The sequence below is a fragment of the Anarrhichthys ocellatus genome, unplaced genomic scaffold, assembly GCF_004355925.1.
Source record: "Anarrhichthys ocellatus isolate YVR2014 unplaced genomic scaffold, GSC_Weel_1.0 scaffold30, whole genome shotgun sequence".
Lineage (NCBI taxonomy): Eukaryota > Metazoa > Chordata > Actinopteri > Perciformes > Anarhichadidae > Anarrhichthys > Anarrhichthys ocellatus.
In genome coordinates, this window is record NW_022280060.1 from 416898 (window position 1) to 441633 (window position 24736).

The following is a 24736-nucleotide window of genomic DNA, read 5'->3' on the forward strand; positions in this document are numbered from 1 at the left end:
CCTAGAAATCTGAGTAACCTTTAAATAATCTCCATTCATTCTGCCTCCATTCACAAATGGGTTCAACAAATGAAAAGGGACATTTTTAATTAAGCCACAATAAATTAATAAGTTGCACGCTTGCAATGATTTTCTCTTCTGCTTGCCTCAACGTCCACCAAGCCCCAATGTACTTTTTTCAAATAAATGGCCCAAACAATAAAAATACACACTATTCAACTATTCAAATTAGAATTACGGTCTCTCTGGGCCAAGTGTAAAATTGCTTTCACCACCTCTGTGGTGACCGGCAGGCCAGGTCATTACTTTAATTCCCTCGTGAACGTATTTTGCTGCAAATCAACTTATAAACTGTGGAAATTAACAAATGAGTGGTGGATGGTTGAATTTGTCAGAATGGTACAAAGATTATCTAAAACGAATGAGAATTAAGGTGAAGCCAACCAAAAAGCCTGGAAAAAGAGGTTACAGTCTAATTTCATTCCATATAGACATATCTCTTACTGCTACTGCCATCACTGTTTGTTATTTTTTGCCTACAATAGGCATCAAATAACAAAGAACAGTATATATTACATTATTCTACTGCAGTTTGATTTTCCAGATGTGCTATGGTCCGTGTATCTCCGTTGTTTTGACATTTGACATGAAGACTACACAAATTAAAGCCTTGTATGTCACTCATTAGCACCATCAATCAAACGTGTAAAAAGGTTTAAATATACAACACTGCTGACATGTGGAACTAGCTGTTGACATAGCTCAGATACATTAGGCCCTTAAACAAACCATTCCTTACGAAATCATCTGTTAACTTCATGCTTTTGGCAAAAATGTGTTCGCGTTTTTAGCGTCAGAGGGTGCTCTGCTGTTAAATCAATTGGTGAACATCATTTTTCTTAACTATGTTGTAAGGGAAACCCATTTGTCCTTGCCAGACACGTATATATTGCTCATAAACCACAACACAGTTTTTTAAATCAAGTTTTCCATACTGCATGGAGTTTTGTAGTTGATGATCTCACATTTACCCCCTCATTTTCTGATTTGTTAGGATCCGTTTGAGCTTGATATTGCCATTAAAAAAGCTGTTAACCTTCTCATTCCTTTTTTGAGATTTTTGGGGTTTATGCTTCAAAATACACACAAGACTGAGACAATAACACTTAATCAGCCAGCAGTAGCTTGCTTCCACTGACAAACATCTCAGGAAGTGGTAGAACGGCAAACAAACCAGCAAGGAGCACATCCTGCTATACCACTGGCTCATCAGTCGGAGTCATCGCAGTTTATGTGTGACATTTATCTTACTGAGGAAACTGATAAGTAAATAAGTCTCAGGGGAGCACGTCCTCTGACAATGTAAAGCAGCGGTAATGGTTTTGAGTCCTTATTGGATAGTTTGTTTTTGGCCAGGAAGTGACCCCCGTCCTGGAGAAATTTGACCTGGGCACGGGGGTCAGCAGCTTGTCACAATTATCTTTGAGGTCCTTTTACTTACAGATTGGAAAGAGAAAAAAAGAAAGAGCTGGTGTCTCCCAGAGCTCTGACTCTGCTTTTTGCCAATCAGGAGTGTCACAGGAAGGGAAGAATCCACTTGGCAAAACCTTTATCAGTCCATCAGCACCACTGCATGACATGGGAAGACAGCCAGACATTCTTCTCACAGGAGATCCGTTTCTTGGCTTTGCCTGTGTTTAAGTGGCTCCTCTGCCACTTCACTGTTGCTGATAGTAACCCCCATTTGGCAGCCATACACAACTTGGCTGAAAGAGAGCTGAGGTGGAAGCAATAAGCAAATCCAGTCACTTTAAACTTCTCTGCAGTCATTCTAGGAATGTTTTGAGAGCACTCCTTTTAGCATATTACTCACTCGGTTTCTAAGAGTTTCCCACTTTACATCTCTCTGAGAGATAACATACATCTGTCTTGCAAAAGAGCTATGCATTTCAACAGAGGGATCAGAAGGTATGGTCAGCCGGAAACCTTCACACCTGTAGTACCGAGGGGGTTTTGTACCTGTGACAAGGTGCCATTGCTTCTGCAGGGAGCTGTCACTGCCCAGTTAGAGAACAAATCATAGTAGAGCCCGGCTTTACTGCGAGTACGTCAACCTCAAATATAAGAAGTACTTTTCTGAAGATTCATTAATCTAAGATACTATGAATAAAACTTAAATGTAAATATTGTTAGTATCTTAAGGTACAGATAAGTAAGTTGGATTCTCTTGTTTACCAAGTTTGGGTCATAAATCTGCAGTCACCATGTGCCTTATCATAATAGCATGATATAATACAGGGGTTTTGTTTATTTTTGTTTAACCCTACTGGACTTCTTTACATTGTGTTCAAATCTATCTTATTTTGCCTACAGATATTTGACGTACATATATTCACATATACAGTAGCATGAAAAACAATATTTGTTATTGTTATTGATACAAGGATTTTAATGAATCTACTGATTTATTTTGTTGATTTGCATTTGAATGTCAGTTTCATCAGTTTCCTAAAGCACAAGGTGACGTCTTCAAAATTCAAATAGCTTGTGTTGTCTCCAAAACCCAAAGATATTCAATTAACTATCACAAGTTAAAGAAATATAGTAAATCCTAACTATAAAAACTGGAACTAGAGCTTGTTTGATATTTGAGCTTTAAAAAATGATATTTACATCACTTTCTTTAGATAAGGTGAGTGAGATCACCTCTGCATGAATACGGATCATTTCTTACCATTTTCCAATTCAAGCCAACAAGTGATAAATGGCTACTCAGTAAAAGTAGTATTTCTGTGAGCTTTCTATGAGATGAAGTCGGTCACACATGAAGCATATCATTCACTCTGACCATGAGTGAGCATGGCACAGCAATCAATCATTGTTAATCATTTTAAATTCCTTCACTACCCACATTGCAAATGTGAAACAAACCATAATGGTTTGATCGTGGATAATGCGCACATGATGTGATATCTGTTTATCTAATGAGATATTTATGATTCATTTTGTTTTCTGTTACGCAGGTCACGTCAGTTTGTACCATGCACCATCTGCTGTCCAGTGCATGCTGGGAAAGGCTCAGTCCAGACAGGTAAAGAAAATAGGACCTTTTTATTTGAGTGTGTGTGTGTGTGTGTGTGTGTGTGTGTGTGTGTGTGTGTGTGTGTGTGTGTGTGTGTGGGTGTGTGTGTGTGTGTGTGTGTGTGTACAAGAGAAAGAGACATATAAACTAAACAAATTTAAATAGTCTTTGTGATAGTTTGTGATTTGGTAAACCTTTTTTTTCACCATGGGCTTTAGCAGGATGTGTCATGTTGGGACTCCGTTTGCTGGTTCAAAGCCTTAATCCAGCAAAGTACATCTCATTTTGATTTCCACTTATTTCCAACCATTGACCACTAATCAATAGAGTTGTACCAGTGTTCATGGGAGTGGCAGCAGTTTACTTTGAGGATGCAGTTGAGGCATTTCGAAAATCAGCACCTTGATTGCCTAACTATTTGTGGGCAGCCTCTGTTTATATGCACTTGCGTGAGTAATGCAGCTGTTCGCCGCTGTGATCGGTCTGAATCAGCTTAGACCGAGGATTGGAGTGTTACTGGTCCAAACCACAATGAAGTTTATAAAGCTGTCTCAAAGACAAATGTACCAGTCTGATGAAACGGCATGCAAATGTCTGGCTATAGCAAATAAGTGAATAACAATTGCGAGGGGAACTAGAAATCTGAGATTCATTCCCTCTACCTCAGCATCTCTCCTGGCTCCACTTAGGCCATCCTGTTGTTCCTCTGCCACTCTGCAGCAGCTGCAGTGCCACCCTACATCCTGCCTCTCTCCACGTCTCTTGTCTGTAAGGTAATTACAACCAGAGCGGTGGGAGAGAGTCACTGCTGGAGGGTTAGCCTCGGACCTTTGAGCCACACCACCTTCTCCATATATCCATCTTCCGAATTGGCCAGCAAAGCTTTTTAAATGACCCTTCCATTGGTATTTCAGAAACAATAGAACGAGCCAAAAGTGAGCCAAAGAGGCACATTGCAAGTTCACCTTAGTCAACGGCAGTAAAATTAATATTTCTCTCAGCACCAGGCACTAAGTGTTGTAATTTGCAAGATGTGATTCCAGCAATTGCTAAGCTGTCATTGCTGTGGTGCTTTTTGGTTGATACTCCTCTTTATTTATTCTTGTAATGTAAGTAAAAACTAATGAAAATGCATTATTGTGCAGTTTTCCTGAGAAAGACCATCATGGATGTTTAAAACAGCAAATGTAAAAGCTTTCATTAACTGGAGATATGCAGGTGGAATTACTAATGTTATGTAATTTCCACATACTGATTCCTTCCACTATTTGCGAGACATCCTTAGTCTCATTGAAATTGATTTGTTATAAACACAAACAATGTAATAATAGGAATAAACAAAAATATAATACGAATAAAAGGAAATAGCAGGAAGATGATTGCTGCAGCAGTTCAATATTGTGTTGTTACGGTCGAGCAGTCACTGGATTAAGTTACATAGCGAATTGGACAAAACCAAGCTAATCATTTTAAAAGTAAAATAATATTACAGACAGATTCAGTACGTTTTCATAATTTAAATATATATTGAGCAGTAAAATGAAACAGTAAAGAGAGGAATGTTTACCTATTTCAACTTTAATTGTGGACAAAATCCATAAATTAGTATCCCCACAGAACTAAAGTGCTATAATGTTCTTCTTCTCTCATGACAAGTTTAGATCCAGGGCCTCTAGATCTTAAACCAATATATAGCTTATTAATAGAATTTATGTGCCATATACAGTCTTCTCAGGGACAGGCTGCCTAATTATCCCACAAGCTGAATGATATTGGTGGGCTTTATTAATGTTCCACAGTATTGCCAGGGACAACCAATAAATGCGGCACTGGGGATTCCACCAAATGAAATGGGAATATATCATGTCTTTTAATGAAGCACTGTCATTGTGCACCACATATACCCTTATTTAAATATGCATATGATCCTTCAAAGACATATTATTCAAAGTATGGGTAAGTGATGGTAGCTGACTTGCCTTTTACAACCGAAGAGCTGCTTTGAACCGCCTTGGGTCCTTCCTCAGGAGAAAAACAACAGCATTGCATACAGACAAGATTCACTGCATTCTTTTTATTATTATGATATTGTTCGCTAGGTGGACTTAATGAGCACCCCGGGGCCCTGGCATGGGTTAACCATCTTTTTTCAGGGCGTCTAATCCTGTTGGAACTAATAGGAAAAGTTTACATTACAGACACGGGCATTTACAGCAATGGGTCAGGACATCAAAGCACCAGCCTTGGTTTCTCTCACCTTTCATTGGAACATAATGGAAAATCAAACATCATTATCAGTACAGAGAGCCATAAAAGACAAATGTGTGTGTTACTGCTCACACTCTGTTTTCCTCAGTGTTTTATGTGCTCCCTTCGGAGATGTTAAGGCCTGTTGCAGATCGACCATAAATCCCAAACTTAGTCTTTCTTTTTGTCGTAAAGGGATGTTGCTGTCTGGCCCAAAGATTGACCATGGCTCAGGGCTGGATAGAGACCTATATGACAGGCCCCACTGAGGACTGAATGGACAGCAGTGTCTGATGAATGGCCTGCCTCCTTCTTAATCACAAAGCACCCGCACCGAGTGAGACATCAACAAAGGCGTGTGCGGCAGCGCTAGGCAAGTCTCAATATACCTTTGGTGACAAACTGACTTTTTGGTGGTATATCAACGCAGTTTCTTTTTTCACAACTGGTTATGTTCACTCAGTTCAATAACAGTTTCTTCTCATTGTAAGTAAATCCCATGAAAAGACCAAAGTCAACAAATAAGTATTATCTTTCTGTGTTCCTATAGGCCTCCGTGTTTTAATTTAAATTTTTTTTAAAGAAAAGGAAAACATTATGAGCATGACTGCCCTCGTATCTTTTTAATCACTGCCACATTCACCGTCCTGCTGCTGTAAATGCTCACTAGAGCAGTGATCGTCAAAGTGGGGTCCATGGTGCAAAAGTATTAATTTTTTTTGTTTATTTCTTTTTTTTTGTTCAAATAATAATAAAATTGTTATACATGTCTCATATATTTCTAATGCACTTACTACATAATTATCTTCATTGTTCTTTTACATTAACTAAAACTATAGAAGTGTAAAAAAAAAATAGGCCAAGTCAAGTAAGAGGTCTTTGGCTGAAAAAAAGAAGATCCAATGCATTAGAGAGCCAAATGTGTATTAATCCACAGCGGAAAAATAGTCCCCATCAAATTAATGTTTTATTCCTGTTTGGGTAACGTTTGCTATAAGCTACATTGACAAGCTTTTTTAGGAAATTACTTTTTTATTTTTTATTTAACATTTCATTAAAATAAAACGTAATATTTATGTCTTCAATAGGAAGGAGTGGACCCACAGATGAGTATTGAAACACAGGCTAACACATTGTTGGTTTTGATCTCTTCACAACCCTTCAAGATTGGTTGACATGAAGAAAACATAGACTAACAGCAGTTATTGCCCTTTAAAATATTAGTGTCTGAGCTTGCTTATGAATGGGAAATTTCAGAAAAGGCTATGCATTAAAATGTTTTATTTCCTTCCCCAAAGCTTTTCTGTACTTTTTTCTGAGTCTCATTTAGGAATTGCAAAATGTAAGACCTAATAGTCCGAAAAAAAGGCTTGTGTCAGTGGAAAAAGGTGACCCTAAATATATCCTTCAGTGTTTGCACCTTGATGAGTGGCAAGCAAAATTGTCCTTCAGAGCCTGTTATTATTTGAGCAAGCTATTGCAATGCACGGCGCACGGTGAGCCTGGAGCATAGGTTGCATTTTGCTGTACACTCCACTGCAAAATGAGACTAGTCAAGCCCTAATGTAACCAGCAAAAGCTGGATAAAAATCTATACAAACTCAATTATGAATCAATTTGAGTTTGTGTCAGACAGTCTGGTGCCAACAGAGTGGATTTTTTATTAACTTATGGTCTGGGAAGAATGAAACACTTTTCATTTGTGTACTTCAGTATGTTGCTTCATGATTCAGAGGAAGGGTGTTCACACTTTGTCTTTGAGGGACTTATCTCTCATGGTGGACCGTGTGTCCTAATTGTGAAGTGTATTTTTTTAGTTTGCTACTTCACTGCTCAAGAGTGTTAAGTTATGAAGATGTGAGGAGATAGAGAACCTATTTTGCAAAGCAGAAGGTAGCTCAACAGTTGATTGAGTAATTAAAATGAAATCCCTCCCACATTGATTCGTATTACCACGTTGCTGTAGTACATTTGAGTACAGATGGATTTTTTTTACCCTGCACCCCACTGTCCTGCTCTAGCGTATCAAACTAGGTCACAGGCTTGAATATTCATGATCCTCTATGACAACTCCCTGCTATTCCATGTCAAGACCTATGTTAATTCTGAGATTTGCACATTTCAGCTTACTTGAAACTCTTTAACTTCACTACCTCAGATTTTGAGAACCAGTTTTGACAACCTTAGCCATGCTGAAAAGAAAATATTGGGCTGCACAAGACTCGTAACAAATATGCCTTACATCCAAAGTTTGGTGTACATATAAAGCAAGTCGTTTCTCTGCTTTAGTGGACATATGGCTGCCATTTTGAAAGGTCACTCAGGATACATCTGTGATAGCTTGAGATGTTATTGATTTGAACAAGATAGACATGTGGCCAGTGGGATTCCCAGAGAATGCTGTTGTTTTGCACATAGAATGTAATGGTCAGTTAGACCCACAGCTCATCAACATTACAATCCACCTGTCAATCATTGTCCGTCACGTCGTTATCATCTGCCAGTTGCCATCTCTATTATATTGTAGTGTGTGTGTGTGTGTGTGTGTGTGTGCGTGCACATGCACACAAACACACAGGGGTTCTATTAAAAGTTGCCCTACAGTAGTTTGTCCTTTTTTTGTGCCTAACTCATACACCTGACACTTGCCGGCAATACATGCTCTGTCCCATAAGGTCAATAAAGCACTAAAGAATTGCCCAACAGAAATGACAGTATTTCCCCCTGACATTTACACCCAGTGTGATGACCTCTCATTAGTAAGAAAGCGGGTCGTACAGGATCTAGTAGTTATCAATTCTTGAGTGAGAAACGGAAGCTGTGTATACTTCATCTTGGGAAATAAAACAACTCTCTTGGTAGTCGTTTACTACTTTGTTGCCAAGAGCAGCATCATTAATTGGAAATGGTGTGGAATGCTTGGCACGGTCCTTTCCTAACAAGTTGACAGAGAACGGAGGTTTTCACAGCCAAACTGTGGGTGCGTTCAGCACAGAAATAGTAGGGTGGGAAGCAAATGTGGTGGGAACGTGCAATGTTTTATGAAAAAGAAGAACCGTTTTAGATGAAAGCTAGTTGGAAAAACTGTAATTCTACATACAGTAGCTAACTGTTTTTAAATATATTGTCCTGTTGTTGTTTTTTTTACTTCTCCTCTGCTTTTTTTCTGTATCTTTGCTGTTTTTTAATGCGTCATGTTTTATTTCTTTTCCCCCAGTCGTTCAAAATTACAACCGTCCTGTTGATGTATCTTGAAGATGATTATCCACTGAGATTGGGCTTCTGTAGCTGAACACGCCCAGGGGAGCCTCATCAACCCCGCTGTAATAGTCAAGAACAAAAGGAGTGGAGAGGGAAGGAGAGGAGAGAGGCAAGAATTCCACTGAGCTACAACAAAGAACACAACTCCAACTCCCCCCCCCATCTCACACCGTCTACGTGAAGATAGCTCGATCCTCATCTCACCCTGGGAGAGAGATATATACGGAGGCATATTGATCATAGTCTGCGTACAGCCGTCATTAATTCAGACAACTCTGAGCTTAATTAGAAGTTTTATTTCTGGCTCTTTGTTACTCAGTGGCATTAGATGTCCCCCCCTCCCCCTCCTACTTAGTGTGACATAGATGCTGCCCCTCTCCACCTCCCTCTGCCAAATCCAACATTTAAAGATTTATCTCTTAAATGAGAACCTGTGGTAAACAGGCTAATCTGTTTGGCTGCACTCACGGTCATGGATGAATCAAACATTTGACAATGCTAAGCTCTTGAATCTTCCTATCTCTCTCTGGCAAAAGGCCTCTTTCTGGCTCCCTCCAGGGCTCCTTCATTGTTAATCCTACCGATCGCATTCTTCTAGCTTCTTGCCGTGCTGCAGGGGTGTGGCCGGACTTTTGTCTCGTCTGACAGAGAGTTCATTATATGATTGGCGAGGAGCTAATGCAATAACGCTCATCACGTGCTGCTACCGGGGCCAAGTCCAGCCATTCAAGCAGCACTCTGTATTCTTCTTCCTCTCCTCTCTCCCTCTGTCTTGTGGAGGCAGTCTGCTACCTCTGCTGTGGTGACAGGTTTCCTCTGAGGTATTTAACCACTTGTCTTGCAAAACCCCTTTTAATTGAAATTACCCAGTGGCTGATAAGAGATATAGTGTTTAGGGTCTTTCATGCTGGAAGGTTTTGCTCTTGCCTGCTTCTCTCGCTCTTTTTCTTATTGCCTTTCTCTCTCTTCATTTCTCAACTTCGTTCTGTCTCTTTTTTTTCCAAATGGATGATCTTTTATGTTTTCTTTATTCCATCTGTTTGCTTCTCCTCCACTTTTTCCAGGTTTGAAAGTTGCGAAGTCAAGCATCCTGCCTTTGGTGCTGTTGTTGCGACTTCATAGCATGCAATACACCACATGAGCCAGTAAGCACTTTGCTTCTTATCTGACATATACAGACCTATGAACCACGATGACACGCCTCCCCTGTGGTGAGCTATGAGAAGTCACCGGTTAAGAAAGCTAATGCTGCTCCAGCCAAAGTCACTATCCTTGTGTGTCTTCAACTCAAATAGCTTTGCAGCCGTCTCATCAGTCAGCACACAAACTGCTAATTTATCATTCTGCTGGTTCAGGCACATTACACACTAATGCAGAAGTACCATAATTAGGTCAGTAACAATCTGTTATTTAAATTCTGTCACAGTCAAAACTTGACAACTTCCCTCCCACACACACACACACACACACACACACACACACACACACACACACGCACACACACACACACACACTCACTCACTCACTCACTCACTCACTCCTAGTGAGACAACAGAATCAGCAGCAGAATTCGTCTTTTTTCTTTAAGTGACGGAGAATTAAGTGATGACATCATTTTTATTAAACAATTAATTTGGGTTTTTTTCAGTCAGCTTCTGCCGGGCTGAAGTCGTCTCTATTCAATGATGTTCTTGCATTGGGTACTCTGAAGCATGCAGACTTCTTTCGCATAGCACTGAAAGATGAACGATGTTATCAAGTCAAAGACTGTAACAGTGCGTTGGCATGCCAATAGAAATGCACATTAGCTCGCTTCAGGATCCCCTCATTTCTAGTTGCAGCACAGCACACTGCACTTTTGAATGGGCTCCAACTCAGCAGGCTAAATTCAATATGAAAATGCAATCTGCATAAAACAAGGTAAACAACCGCAAGTGTATCCTTACAATTCCAAAGATGTCATGAAAGATGTCACGGCAGGATGGGCTTATGAGTACACACAGCTCAAAGGGCTGCTTGTATGTTCAACAAAACACGCCACAGCTACCTGGAAATATAGACTTAGGGATTTTTTTTTGTTTCTTGTGAGTCAGTAAATAAACTTCAGCCTCTGCCCTGTTGAATATAATTCGAAGGCTATGCCCCGCCAAATATAATTTGATGAGTACTTACTATGCTGAAACCCACATCACTCTTCAGGCATGACACAAATGAGTAATTCAGTGGTCATTTATAATGAAGAGGCTGTTTTTATCACAACTCTTGGTATGAACAAATCAATGTGACACCAGTGTTACATCTGAATAATTCATCAGCGGTTATTAGGCCCTTTCATTTACATGTACTAATTGGAAGTACTGCTGCACATGCTCCTGTATGATAATAGTTAAACTGTCAAGTGCACATGAAGGCAAATAGACCTCTCATACTTGGTGGTTTGTACGTATATGCTTATATGATTGCTGAAATGATGTGTCAAAATAGGGGACGTTTGAGGAGCAAGCAGCACATGGCGAATATGAGCCACAAATGAGTTGTTATTTTTCTTTCAGATTTCTCGGTTTCTTTTAGAAATAATTTCAGCATGTGTCAAGTCAACCTCATGACTCACTCTTTAAATGAAAGAGTATATATTCAAATACGTATACATATATATATTCAATTGCACTCTGGCGGATACAGATGTGCTCTCTGAGTTACAACCCTCTACGCGTTCGCTTGACCCCATACCTACCCTGTTTTGTTAGACTGTTTTAAACTGCCTCTCGGATGAATTATTAAGTATAGTTCACCATTCTTTTTGCACAGGCACCCTATCTGTTCCTTTAAAGACTGCCATGGTTAGACCACTTCTCCAAAAAGCAATCTAGATTCCTCAGTTTTTGGTATACTGACTGGAAAGTTGTTTTTCAACAGGTAAACCTTATCTTTCTCTGTCTAGTTTTTAAATCACTGAATGGTCTGGCATTGCTGACATGCTTATTATATAGGTACCTATAACAGGTCCCTCAGGTCATCTGCATCTGGCCTCCTGGTCCTCCCAAGGATTTCAACAAAAATGAATGGGGACACAGCTTTTAGCAACTCTGGCCCAAGTCTCTGGAACAGTCTGCCTGAAGATCTGAGGGACGCCACCTTTGTGGACATGCTTAAAAGAATCCTTTAGGCATATCTTTTCAGCCTGGCTTTTACTTAAACGGGCATCCCAAAATCAAAAATGCACGTTTTTCCTCTTACCTGCAGAGTTATTTATCAATCTAGATTGTTTTGGTGTGAGTTTTGGAGATATTGACCGTAGCGATTTCTGCTTACTCTTGAATATAATGGGATTATGTGGCACTGGCCTTGTGGTGCTCAAAGCACCCCAAAAAATGTCAGAAATCATGACCCGGTTACTCAAGATAATCCACACACCTTGTTGGGAGCTGTTCTATGTAGGTAGGAACTAAGAAGGTCAATGGAAGCCGGTAACATGGAGCTACAACTTTAGACACTTGTTGCTGCGTAACACGCTCCAAATCTGTTGAACGGGACTCCAATGATGCGGTAAAGTGTTTTTGTATTACCCTGTCGTGTCCCCTTCTCTTACCCCACAATTCATCTTCCATTAGGTCTAAAAAATGGAAGAAAAACGGTGTCTTGCCTTTAGCCAGTTCCCAACACTATTTAACAACATAAGTGCGTCAATAAGGGCTTTAGCAACACTTCAACGGCGACTCTGCGACAATGTGGCTGTCTTCGTTTGGCCGTTTTGTTGTGTTTGTCGCTCTAGTGGGAACATAGCATAAGCCTTAGTCATTGGTTTTCATAATATTTTTAATATTTCTTGTTTATTTCTTCTAGTGACTTCATTTATTGTTAACATTTGGTTTTGTTTTTTATCTTGAAAAATGCTATTGTTGTAAAGTTTTGTTGTCACCCTTTGTCTGTGCTGTTTAAATCTTACTCTGTGAAGCACTAACATTTAAGGACCACATAAATACAGTTGAGTTGAGTTTGCGGATAATAATGCTGTACTTTTACTAAAGTAAGAAATCAAAGGCAATTGTAATGGAATATTTTACATTTCTGTATTCTTACTTAAGATTATTGTATGCTGTATACTTCTTCTACCACTGAACACATCAAACCACATACATATATAAAATGCAGATTCAGTATTTTCTACCTGACTAAGTTTCCATACTGGAAGCTGTAGCGGGAAACGGTATTTTTGGGTGTGACCAACAAGATCAAAGAAAGCCTTGGGCATATTTGAGATTTACGTTGCTCAACTGGGGAGTTTAGGAAGGTAACATGAACAGATTAAAAAGCCAGTAAATACAAGGAAACAGAGCGAGCAATGTGCTGCAGATGGAGGGGAGTGGAAAGCGGCACTGCTCCGGACGGGCGTGACCTGAGAAACACCATGTGGAGGTAGAAGGACCCGCCGGAGCCACCTGAGCCTTGACTCTGTCTGAAACAGGAGTGCTTCGTTGACAAGCCATCACTCAGAGACTCCGACGGGGCTTTCAGCAGACCCCCGTCCTCCCTGGCCCTTCTCCCAACACCAGCCCCCTGACACACATGCTCGAACCCTACACCACAATGTATGTCAGCACAGTCATTAAGGTAATTGCTGATTACGTGCACAATTGTCTCACCCAACTCTGCCAGACGTCCATCAATCCACAAGTAGGTTGTCTTACATTTGCAATGACTGGTCTGAAAGAAGATGTTGATTTCTTATTTCTCTAACAAATTATGTCCTGTAGAATTTTTTTTTTTCATGGAGAGAATTTGCTTTACTCAGACCAGTTTCATTGTAATATTTACACCCTTCCGTATCTTACACACTGAACAGTCAAGTGAAATATGACTGGCCAGATGTCACCGACACAATATGAAAACTCACGGCAAATGCTTTCGTTTTAAGGCCTGCTGATGGATAAGTGGGCAATGTGTCACAGACAGGTAGCTGTGAAAAATGGCCCTTGTTATGCTTGTAGACAGTCAAGGTATCAGTGGAATTCAAAGCGGTGAAATTCGTTGCAGGCCCTTTGACAGTCTGTCCTCATTAGTGGAGGTTAAAAACAGTATATATTAAGTTTACAGTTTGTTTTTTGTTTTTACACTGGCTATAGTCTACATTCTCTGCATTTCAACTGTCAGAGGATAGACATCAGACTGATCATCAATCAATCTGATTTTTAAACCTCGAATTTGGCAGATTACGATTTTATTTGTGTGTTTGTTAATGTTTAAACCACAGATTTGGCAAGCCAGAGAGTCCTTGTTTAATCAAACCAAAGTCCATGTACAATTCTGGCTGACACTTATATTGAGACTTAGGACCTGAATCCGTCATCTGATAAAAATGCACAGAAACCTTGTAAACTGAGTTTGATACGTTTTATTATTCTATTGGTTGCGAACATTCTCATTACCGACAAAACTGAATTAATTACGTGGGTGCAATGGATTGTGCTGGTCCTGAACAGGGCTAATTAATTAACGACATTAGCAATAATCGTTTAGCTGACTCGACCGCAGTCACTACTGTCTACTCTTTTGTACATCCTTTGAACAACATAAATAAGTTCATCATTATGCTATTTTGGATGATGACTCTGCATTTCAGTGGCTCTGGGTGGTCAAACAACTCTGACTGATGCAAAACATCAAACCTGTTCTGAAAACTTTTATGACAGACAAAGCTTTCGGGGTTGGTGTCTAAACATGATTGACAGAATGTATAGTATTTATTTTGAATTGTGTTACAATTTTTGACAATATAATACGGACGGTGCAAAGGCCTTCATAGCGAAGAAGCAAATAGATTATCTGTGCCATTCTGATGGTAACTTTGAAAGAACATCAAATGATTTTGATGGAGTCCTCTCTTGATGGAGAACAGGTTTTCCTGTGGAATTGAAGCAGTGTCTGATTACATTCCTCATCCAAAACATCAGTTTGATCAGCTTTTTTTCTCAGGCTGGCGCAGTCACACTGATGAATATTTTAATTTCTATTTGGAGACAAAAATCAGCTCTCCTTGTTAAAAATGCATGATTTCATAACAGCACCATGATAACAATATTAACCCATTCAAACAAAGGCTCACTTTTGCAATTACAGCGATCAGGAGCGATATCAAAGGGAGGGCATGCTGATGCTGGCCCTGTGTAGTCAGGCTACATCTCCATTTACTTATGTTGATTCCAGGTGATCACACCGAGTTGCCCTTTAAAATGTGTTATTTATGGCTGTTTGTGAATGTCAACTGAGTAGAAAATTGCCCCTGACTCATCTTTGTGCTCTCCCTTGTGGCAAGGGCAAAAACCGGCGGAGGTGGTGAGGGTGGACAGATAGAGATGGCGATTGAGGTGAGTGGTCCTTCATCAGTACCAGGTGATGAGTTTATGCGTCCTCACTCGCCAGTGGCCCTGAGGCCATGACCTCCCATCCATCCCCTTACGCTCTCATTCATTTCACTTTCACAAGCACCAGTAATGACTTTGCTCCAATGAATGAGAGAGAGAGATGGCTGAGACACTTGTTGGGGTGAAGTGGAATCTTCTTCCTGCAATGGCAATGGCAATTGCTTGTGCTCTTAGAAAACCCTGCAAGGGGATATATAGCTATTACTGAGGTCACGCAGGGCAGGAATAACAATCATTTTCACCTTCTCATGTACACACACTACTTTATGCAGCTGACACTCAAACAGATTGACACATGCCTAAGCGCAGACATGTATGCACATAGACTGATAGCATACACAGTCACACGCACTCAAACAGTGGCTGATGGACCAGCGGCTGTGCATTGTAATATGCTTGGGAGCCTGTACAGGGATTAGCAGCTCATTTCAGTGGCTGCACAGTTGGCCTTCACAGTCTCCCAGGGGAAGGAGACAGCTGTGCGGGGGTGCTGTTTGGAGAGTGGTTAGCTGTGTGTGTGTGTGTGTGTGTGTTGAGCGGCGGGGGCGAGGCGTATGCTTATCTGACACCAAGGGGCAAATTTGAGACGGTCCAATACCAGCTTAACCAATACACACTACTGCACTTTACTGGCACGGGGCCGAGCAGCTGACTCCCACCTCTCCGGAGATGTCTTATCATATTGCACCTCACTTTAAACAAACTACAAGTTCGTGAGGATTTAGAGAGGCTTCAGCACGGGCATGTGACGAAGCATGAACGCATGTGTTAGAGAGGATTTGTGATGATTAAAAAAAAAGACCCTCAGAGATCCAAGTTAATTTTAAAGTCGGTTCGAGCTAATTCACAAAGATAAACACAAACATTGGTTTCCTTTTTTCAACAAAGTACTCAGGGCGCACAAGGCCCCGACTTTGTTGTGATAATTACATGTGAAACCACTAACTTTAATTACATTTTGACCACACAAACCACTCTGGAGACTTCTGGTGATGGGATCCAGGTGGACCTGGTTATGAAAATGCGAGAAAGGTCTTGAGTGACGAAGGGTCACGTGAAGATGTGCAGTCGTGATCTTGCACAAACCTCGTCTGGAAAGAAATAGGACGTATCCGCAGACACCTAAACACAAATAAATATTTAAGTGGGAGTCAGCTCCTCTCAGTCAGCTGGAGACTAGCTTTCTTGACTTATGGCTTCTGAAGTGATGAAGTGGAAATTCTTGGATTTGATGACCTGCGCGTGAGCCTGTTTGGCTCTTCCTGCACCCATTTTCTTGTTTATCTTGCTTTTTTTTTGTCCACATCTGATTTTAAAGCCATGCATAGGAGATATTCTGCTCCAAAACACTTTCCTGTTAAGCAGCCTGTTAAAAGCAATTTTGAACTTGTATTAGCATTCATGGGCCAGGTTGTCATTGTAGCCATTAGTATAAATTCTGATCGTAGCAACTTTGTTGTTACAGGTTAAGATTTCATACCTGCTGGTGGGCCGGCGTCCGGAATCCTCAAACGTCAGCTGTCAGCTCCAAAACAAACACCGCCGACTCCAGGACGGAAAGGAGAACGGAAACTGAGAGAAAATCCAGAGTTCAGCGCTCCAAGAAAACCTCTTGCAGGGTAATACACTACGACATGAGACAGGGACTCACTCATCTGGTTATTTCCCAGGCGCTCTAAGAGTTTCAGTTTTACAAAAGTGAACAAAAAAAGAACAAGATAACACAAACTGATGTCACTTTCTGTAATTTTGCAGACAAAGGAACTTTTTTCTGTGTTGTATCTATTCTATTATAGAGGACACCAGGAACCGATGTGGCATTTACATGAGAAATGGGACTGGTGGTGAGCCTGGGCTCCATCTCACAGTTAGTTGTCTCTCTAATCCAATCTAGTGCAATGGTGTTAGCATTGCAGTACCAAGGCTGCAGCAGCAGGGGACTGCTTTGTGAAGAGAGGAAGGGCGTTATGATACTGACACCCCCAAACCATGGAGAGGTCACTGGCTTTGCTTCTCTGGCTTCCTCTTACTGTGTCGACATGAGGCGTGGGATAGAGTGGGATTTTGAATTCAAAGGCAAGGTTAGCTTGAATCACTTGAGATATGCAGATGGCAAATAAGACAAATACAAAAGAAAATGAAGTAGTAAATGTTTTCTTCATTGTGTACTTTGTGAAACGAGAAAGAAAACACACACAAACATGTTTGTGTGTTTGACAAGCGGAAGCCTATTCAAATTCAACCTTCCTGTGTCTAATATCTCTCAAACTTGGACACAAAACCCTATAAATATTTACTTTGTCCACAGAGACATCGTTAAGATACAACTGTCAGACCACCCCCCACACACACACACCACCACCACCTTAATGTTTGGGTGCTGGAGAGGTTTGAGAAGAGTCCCAGCCTCATTGTTTCCGAACACAACAGCTGTGACTTAATGAGTCCATTCCCGAGTGCTCACCCTTTGCCCAAGTCTTGGCTGCTTCCACTGCTGCACCCTCATTGACCACATGACCATTGTCACCAAGGCATTCACTGGGTCTTAATGGTAAGACATACAAGAATGCAGCGGTGGCTGATCCTTTGCCACCTCCAGGCGATGGTGGGAAAGCTCCTGAACTCAATTCCAACGGCTTACGTTTACCATGACAAACCAGTGACCTATGGGTTCACTCGAGTAATTTGGAGAGAACCTCCCACACACACAAAAACAGACATACTGACCCATCTCTCTCTCTCGATCTCTGCAGCTCCCTTTAAACTGCCTCACTGTTTCTGTCTCTGGATCCCAACAAGGACTCCTGACAACATTGTGGCTTAAAACCATTGACTGTATAAGTGGTCGTATTCATTGTGACGTCAACCATTGGTTTGTGCACTGGTTTTGAAGCCTAAAATTTGGTATTTTGGCCATTGCCATCTTGGTTTTTGGCCGTTGATGAAAATTTCACAATACACAATGTCCAATTACAAATCCGTTAAGAAACAACAATGTATAAAAGTGGGAGGAGTTAACAAATAATTAATCTTCTCGCTATTGGGGCACAGAAAGAATTATGGAACGTTTTTTTTTAAAAAGAAAACGCACTGTGAAAGGGTTTAAGTTCTTTGACGAAAACCCAGAACGAACAACACTATAACGTACACGTCGTGATATCGACCTGTTGATCACAAGGTATAGCTACGCCCCAAAGCATACCCTGCTTTATTGTCTATTTCACTCTAAATGGGACCATACTTTACAAAATGAACATCATGCTGTATTGAAGAATAATTGAAACCAGCGATTGAGACCATAAACTCATGTTTACAATGAGAAGTAGAGTCATTTTCTCACAGACTTCTATACAATCTGACTTGTTTTTGCAGCCAGAGGAGTCGCCCCTCTGGACATTGGAAAGCATACAAGCATAGGCACTTCTGGATGAGCTTCACTTTTTAGAACCAGAGGTTGCTGCCTCTTGAAAACTGTGTTTGTTGCCTTCATTTTGAGACCAGATAGTGTCTGAAATGGAAAATTCAACATTCTCTTTTAACACCGGCAAAATATCAAGGGTGGGATTCTTGGCTCTCTTTCTGTCAACGACTTAATATCATTATCTGAAGAAAGAACCCTCAAACTGAAACTGGGTTCTCTGTGATGTTGGCGGCTGCAGTTTTGAACGCTGAAAAGGAGCAAGACATGTGATCTAGTACAAACCTGCAGTCTGGCGAGGGAAGTTACGATGTTGCCATAGCAATTGAGGAGAAGCAGCCAGTAAAAGTACATCGGTACACAATTCTTGTGGAACCATGCAAGCAAATTCATTTTACTTCAACACTCAGGCAATTTGACTGGGACTGATGGAAACAACCTTTTTACAAATGAATTATTCACATAGATTTGGTGATCATGGCTCATAACATAGTTTCAAGACAAGGTCTTACATGACCATAAACCCTGCTTACTGTCTTTTATTCCACATTCACTTCAGCTGAGCTATACTTATGTCAAGGCTAATCGTGTTGAGTGTTTGGTTCCCGTTTATCCTTGAGGAGGTAAAGCATGCCTGTCTGCCGCATATGCATACCAAGTAGTGTGCTTCTTTATTAAAGACTATACAAACAAGACTGTATGCTTTAAGAGCCGTGAGCAAAGATGGGGCTGAAAAGCCTGACGTTACACACCCTTAACCCTCGGAATAACACAGCATGAAGCTGGTATCATTATCTTGGAAGGTCTGAGTCCTTAGTGAAGGCTGATAGCATGATGATTTGATTCACTTGTGCTGTGAAGTAATTAAAAAGGAGGGCCGCAGCTCTCGAATATGAAAAGTAGACATCTGAAATGGTATTCAGGCATTCTGCAGTATAATGATCTGTGGTAAATTTATGTCATGACATATTTGTGGATTCATGAAATCTGTTCTGTTACCCCCTCATACTTAAACAATATTCATAATTACCATCATTTGAGATCATGCTGTGAATTGAATTCCAGTCATGTGTCCTCCATACGTACTCCGAATTAGCTGGGGGCAAATGGCAGCGTGTTTGACCCTGGACATGAACCCTCAGGGAGAAAAGGCTCGTTGAAAACCAGACGGGACGTATTCATGATAACCCCCCAAACCCCCCGAGAAGGTTGTGCTGGTGAAGTACTTCTCCCCGTCTCCTGGACATGCCATGCAAAGTGAATGACATGATATTAAAGCACTTCTTCATCAAGATTGAAAGGCGTACAATCTTTTTTGCCTTCAAGCAGTCAATTATTTGACAAGTACACATAATGAACAATGCAAGACTAGTCAGAATTTAATCAAAAGGCAGAGACAGGGGCTCAGTGCAGATGGGAAATGATTAACACAGTTAATCAAACATCCCAGCATTAAGTTAAACATGGCAAGCCTATCCCATCATCTGAAAAAAAAAGGATGGGAGCCATTGCACATTTTCTTTTGCCTGTGGAACATGTATTGCATTTATTATGTTGACCCCTATTTATTCTGAGTCTTTCATGAAGGTATTTATTTTAGTCCTGACATCTCTAACAAATGTCCTCTCTTTGGTCAACCTTAATGCAGAAGAATTTGAGGTTGCTAGCTTTGAAGGAATTGACGAATGCAGTCTAATCCAAATGGTATTTATGGAAAGGTTATTTGATTCTTGGAGGGTTGCTACTTGCTACTGAGAATGTTTTGTGAAGAATCACCCACACAGTGTGTATAACCCAAGCTGTCTAGAGAAGATTCAATGCATCAAGTAGGTCAGATAGGTGAGAACCTGTACAGACGCAGAGACATGTATCTTTGATAGTTTTTCTGTTGCATCAGATTAACAGAAACTCTTGACAAAGAAGGGTCAGCTTTGTCTGATGTACCAACAACTAAGTATATACGGTCAAGCACCAATTTGAGAACAAATTTGAAGTACTTTACTTGAGTGTTTCCATTTCATGCTTCTTTTTACCCCACTTCATCTATTCCAATACTTTAGTTACTAGGCTACCTCACAGATTTTACACACAACATATGATCTTAAAAAATATGACTCTCTGTTATAGATAGAAATACAGTTTTATTTAATAGTAGCCTATATCAAAGAATCCATTTTAATAGCCTCCAACACCTCAACCAACTACAGCAATAGATGCCACTATACGCATTAAGGTATCAGTATAACAATCCATTGATAGTGTAACACGGATTTTCTATTACTTTTTCAACCAATACTTGCATACTTTTACTTACTGGATCTTTTCAACGGAGGGCCTTTACATGGAGGAAACATAAGGAAATGTTTTTATATTGCAGTATTGACACTATTTCTTACATAAATCATATTAAAACATTCCCCACCACAATGACGAATTTAATCTATAAATAAATGAGTGTCTGAAAAACACCCAAGATAGAAGAACTGTGTGCAGTGTGTTGTTTGGAATATTAAGAGTAGAGAAAAATTAACAAATCAATAGAGATTTGTTTTTATGTTGTCCTCTGCAGGGTTGATCGTGTCTCTGGTGTGCAGTAATAGAACTTCTGTAAATCTTCAAAATATCTCTCACTTTTAAAAAAAACTCGGGGAAAGTCTGGAACGACTATTGTTCCTTTCCCACTTTACCATGCAACAATAATTAGCCGTGATTACAAAGTATCTCTTGAGAAATTGGGACAGAACAATTTAGTTCGTCGTCCTCAGAAATTGAAGTTGCCCTTCCTTTGCTTGTCTTTTTTCCCCCTGTTGGATTCATCTGTTCTTCAGTGTGCCAGGAAGAGCACACTACTAATCAAGCAAACCATTTGATTGGCATGGAAATATTTCATTCGGACTAATTTGGCTTAATAAACAATTGTGTGAAACGATTTGGACGAGTACAATTACAGACCTATTAAAGGATGTATTAAATAATGTGCTTTTGGTATTGGCAGTATTTAAATACGACCGTGCACATGTGCAAAGGCTTGTGCTTCGTGAGACATGGCTGGAAACACACCTCTGGAAAAACGAATCAGCCCTCAAGAACAAGTTTTTTTAGTCACATTTGCAAGTTTAAAGACCTTCAAAGATTGTTGTTGCCTCGGTAATAAGCATCTACAGCAATGAATTTGGCCATTTTTATGCCTTGGTGAGCAGCCTCTGTATTTAGAACAGTAATGTTTTATGGAAATAAGCTATATGTATTTAAAACTTATAATTGTGTTCCTTTATACTGGCACAAAGCAGTAACTTTTAAATTAGAGGAATTAATCGGAATGCAAAATTGAAGGGAGGAATGTCTGTCCACGATGATGAATGCTTAAGCAAGATTTTGCTTCAATTAAAATTTTCAGGCAATTATTGTAAAAGATTATTGACCTCTAAAGGGACTGGTGAGGTCACATATTTAGCTCTGTCTTTGCAGTGTGGTATTCATCTTCATTAGAGAGAACAATTGAAGGAGGGTATTAACGCAGACAGATTATCCTCTGCACACTTCACTAATAAAGTTGATTTCTATTATTGTCTGTCCAGGTGAAGGCAGATTTTGAAGCATTGTCTTCTTCACACTGACCTGCTCCTCCTCTTCACCACTGCTTTTGAGACTCTTGTTCTTTCAGCAGGCATATGAAGGTCATTTTTGATTTGATGGCTGTATAGTTGTTGTTTTGTTCTGTCATTAGCATAGGGCTCTATTGAGTTAATGGAGGTGATGGTTCATCATGCTGTTATTTTTGCTAAACTGAAGAACCAGACATAAATGTTTCTTTTTAATGCATCTGATTGATGCATTATTGCAACTGGCTTAACACATCTGGAGTCCTACACTTTCCACAGCACTGTGGGAATATTATGGGGATATATTAACTTTAAATCTGGGGGAGACAATTGAAAAATAACAATGATGCAAAAAAAAAAGCGTTGGCTTATTATTTTTAGACTTCCCTGAAAAATGTAGAAGTGAAAAAATATCACAGATGTTCTCTGTTGCCGAACAACTCTGTTTTCAAATTATAATATATCAACTTGATGAATTATAATTGTGATAACATTGTGCTTGACAGAAGACCTTGATTTTAAACGTGTTGCACTCGTGAATAAATGGATCTTTCTTTCAACCCGGTCATTGGAAGTATACTGAGCACTCACTTGGTTTACAGTGAAAACGCCACATCTTTTTGTTTGAAAAATATGTCCACATTTACACAACACAGAGCACAACACGGCAAAGTGAAGCAAATTGGAACCGTTGGCCTCTGCTGAACCTTATTACTTGTGACCATATATCATTTTTTTATAGGTCAAAAGTGAGGCACATCTGTTTCCACTTGGCTAGGTTTCCATACAAAACATTTGAATAGAGATTCTTCACCTATATCCGTCGCTCCCCTGTGGTTGTTTAAACCGGCATGTGTCTCATACATCAAATCTCAGAAAGATGATACCAGAAAGTGTATTTCTGAAAAACTTAAGATTATAGAACACAGTTTAGAAGATCTTTTAATGTTTACGTTTTCTTAAAAAGATTTGTTTATGTAGTGTGGTCTTTTAACACTCAACTTATTTGACAGTTGTGCAAGCCAGAGCCCAACATGCCCGCACTGGACCTTGCTTTCTTCAAATTTGATCTCGAAGCCCCTCATGTGTTTGACTTCTTTTTAATTGCTTCCTGTCTGCTGGGTCAATTATAAGTCCTGGCCGCTTTAAGGGGGGACCGGCTATAGCAGCATTTTTCGACAGACGGAGTGATTAAATAACTGAAATTTGAGCAGAATGATGAGATCACTCATTGGGACTTGATTTGATAATATTTTACTTGGTGTTCCAGCTCACAGCGTACACATGTTGATTTACGTTTAGACAGAAGTTGATTGCCTGGGCTGCCTTTCTTAAGTCTGTTTATTGAGAATAAAGGGAGCGGGACCAATACAATCTTACTCTTTTAACCATTATTGATTTTGGGTCAGGGGCTTGCTGGTGTATATACCCTATTGATATTGTATTTAACTCAAAATATGAGCCTTGAGAAAAACACTCCAAAGACTAACCTTGTAGTCAGCAAGCAACTTAAAAACACATGAAAACAGTTTTTTCATTAACATATGGTAATCCATTCATTTTTAATTAACCCCAGCAGCAAAGTTAAAGCAAAATAATGTCAGTGTCAACCTGCAGTCTGTCTAGTTTCACATACTTGTATAAATAATGAGGAAAGATGATAACAGATTACGTAGCTATCTTAAGATCTAACTTTAACAGGAAATATGTAATACAACAGCAAACATATGTCACTATGACACACAATGATGCCTCAGATTTTTAATAAGCCTATGCAAGCCCTTTTGCTTCCCTAGATAAGCTCTTGGCCCAGTTCAACCGGTGCAGAAACAGGTCCACTCCTCGAGGTGCTGCAGAAGTGGGGTCAAAACTCGCCGCTGCATTGTTGCCCATGGCTACATAAATATTAACCGAGTTTGCAGTGTGTAGAGAGGCCTTCTTTGATTATGAGTCAAGTCTGAGAGTCTGATATCCAAGGAGACCACGACAGCCAGCTTGACTAAATTGACGAGAGAATACGGAGAGAGAGTCGGTGTAGTTGTGATGTGGTGGAGTTTCACTTGGTTTGGAGGAACAGATCAAGCTGCTGGATTTCATGCAAACGAAGCGGGGGAAAGAAAGATCACTAGTTCGCAGTTCACATACTTGAAGCTTCACTTTGAACTTTTGCTCTAGTGGCTGGGAGAGATGTGACAAGAAGAAAATAAGAAATGCAACCGCCATTCGGTGTCCTGAAGCGGATTCTCTGAGCTTTGCACAGTACCATTTAGTAAACTGTAAGCTCAAGTGATGTCTCAATTACAGCAGTTCAACACATTTTAATTATTTTGGTAGCACAAGTACACGACACAAACAAACTCTGTTGGTATATGTCTAGGTCAAGCCCAGAAGAAATTGATTAAAACTTCAAAATAAAGGTCAAAAGCACTTAATGAACAAATAATTGAGTGATCGAGATTAGATGTGGCTTTGTTAATTGTGCTCTGAAGCATACAACCTGGCCAAATCTCTGTACGTCCATCAAGCGAAAGGATGACTGATTGGGGGTCAGAAGCAGTCCTGTGACTGGTCATGTGTGCCTGAAATGTCAATCATGTGCAAATATGTTGGGAAGGAACCAATAAGCATTGTTAGGTGAACAATTGAAGGTTAAGAGGCAGGCTCGGAGCCACATGGGAAATGGGGGGGGGGGGGGGGGGGGGGG

At 40.2% G+C, this 24736-nt stretch overlaps 1 protein-coding gene across 1 annotated transcript in view; it reads left to right on the forward strand.

The window, feature by feature from the left end:
* The first annotated feature begins 16492 nt into the window (after positions 1-16492).
* The window catches only part of adgrl2a (adhesion G protein-coupled receptor L2a), a 102423-nt gene continuing 94179 nt past the window's right edge, over positions 16493-24736 (forward strand). The window contains exon 1 of the mRNA XM_031864165.1: positions 16493-16631. The gene's annotated coding sequence lies outside the window, so the exon portion shown is untranslated. The remainder of the gene's footprint in view (positions 16632-24736) is intronic.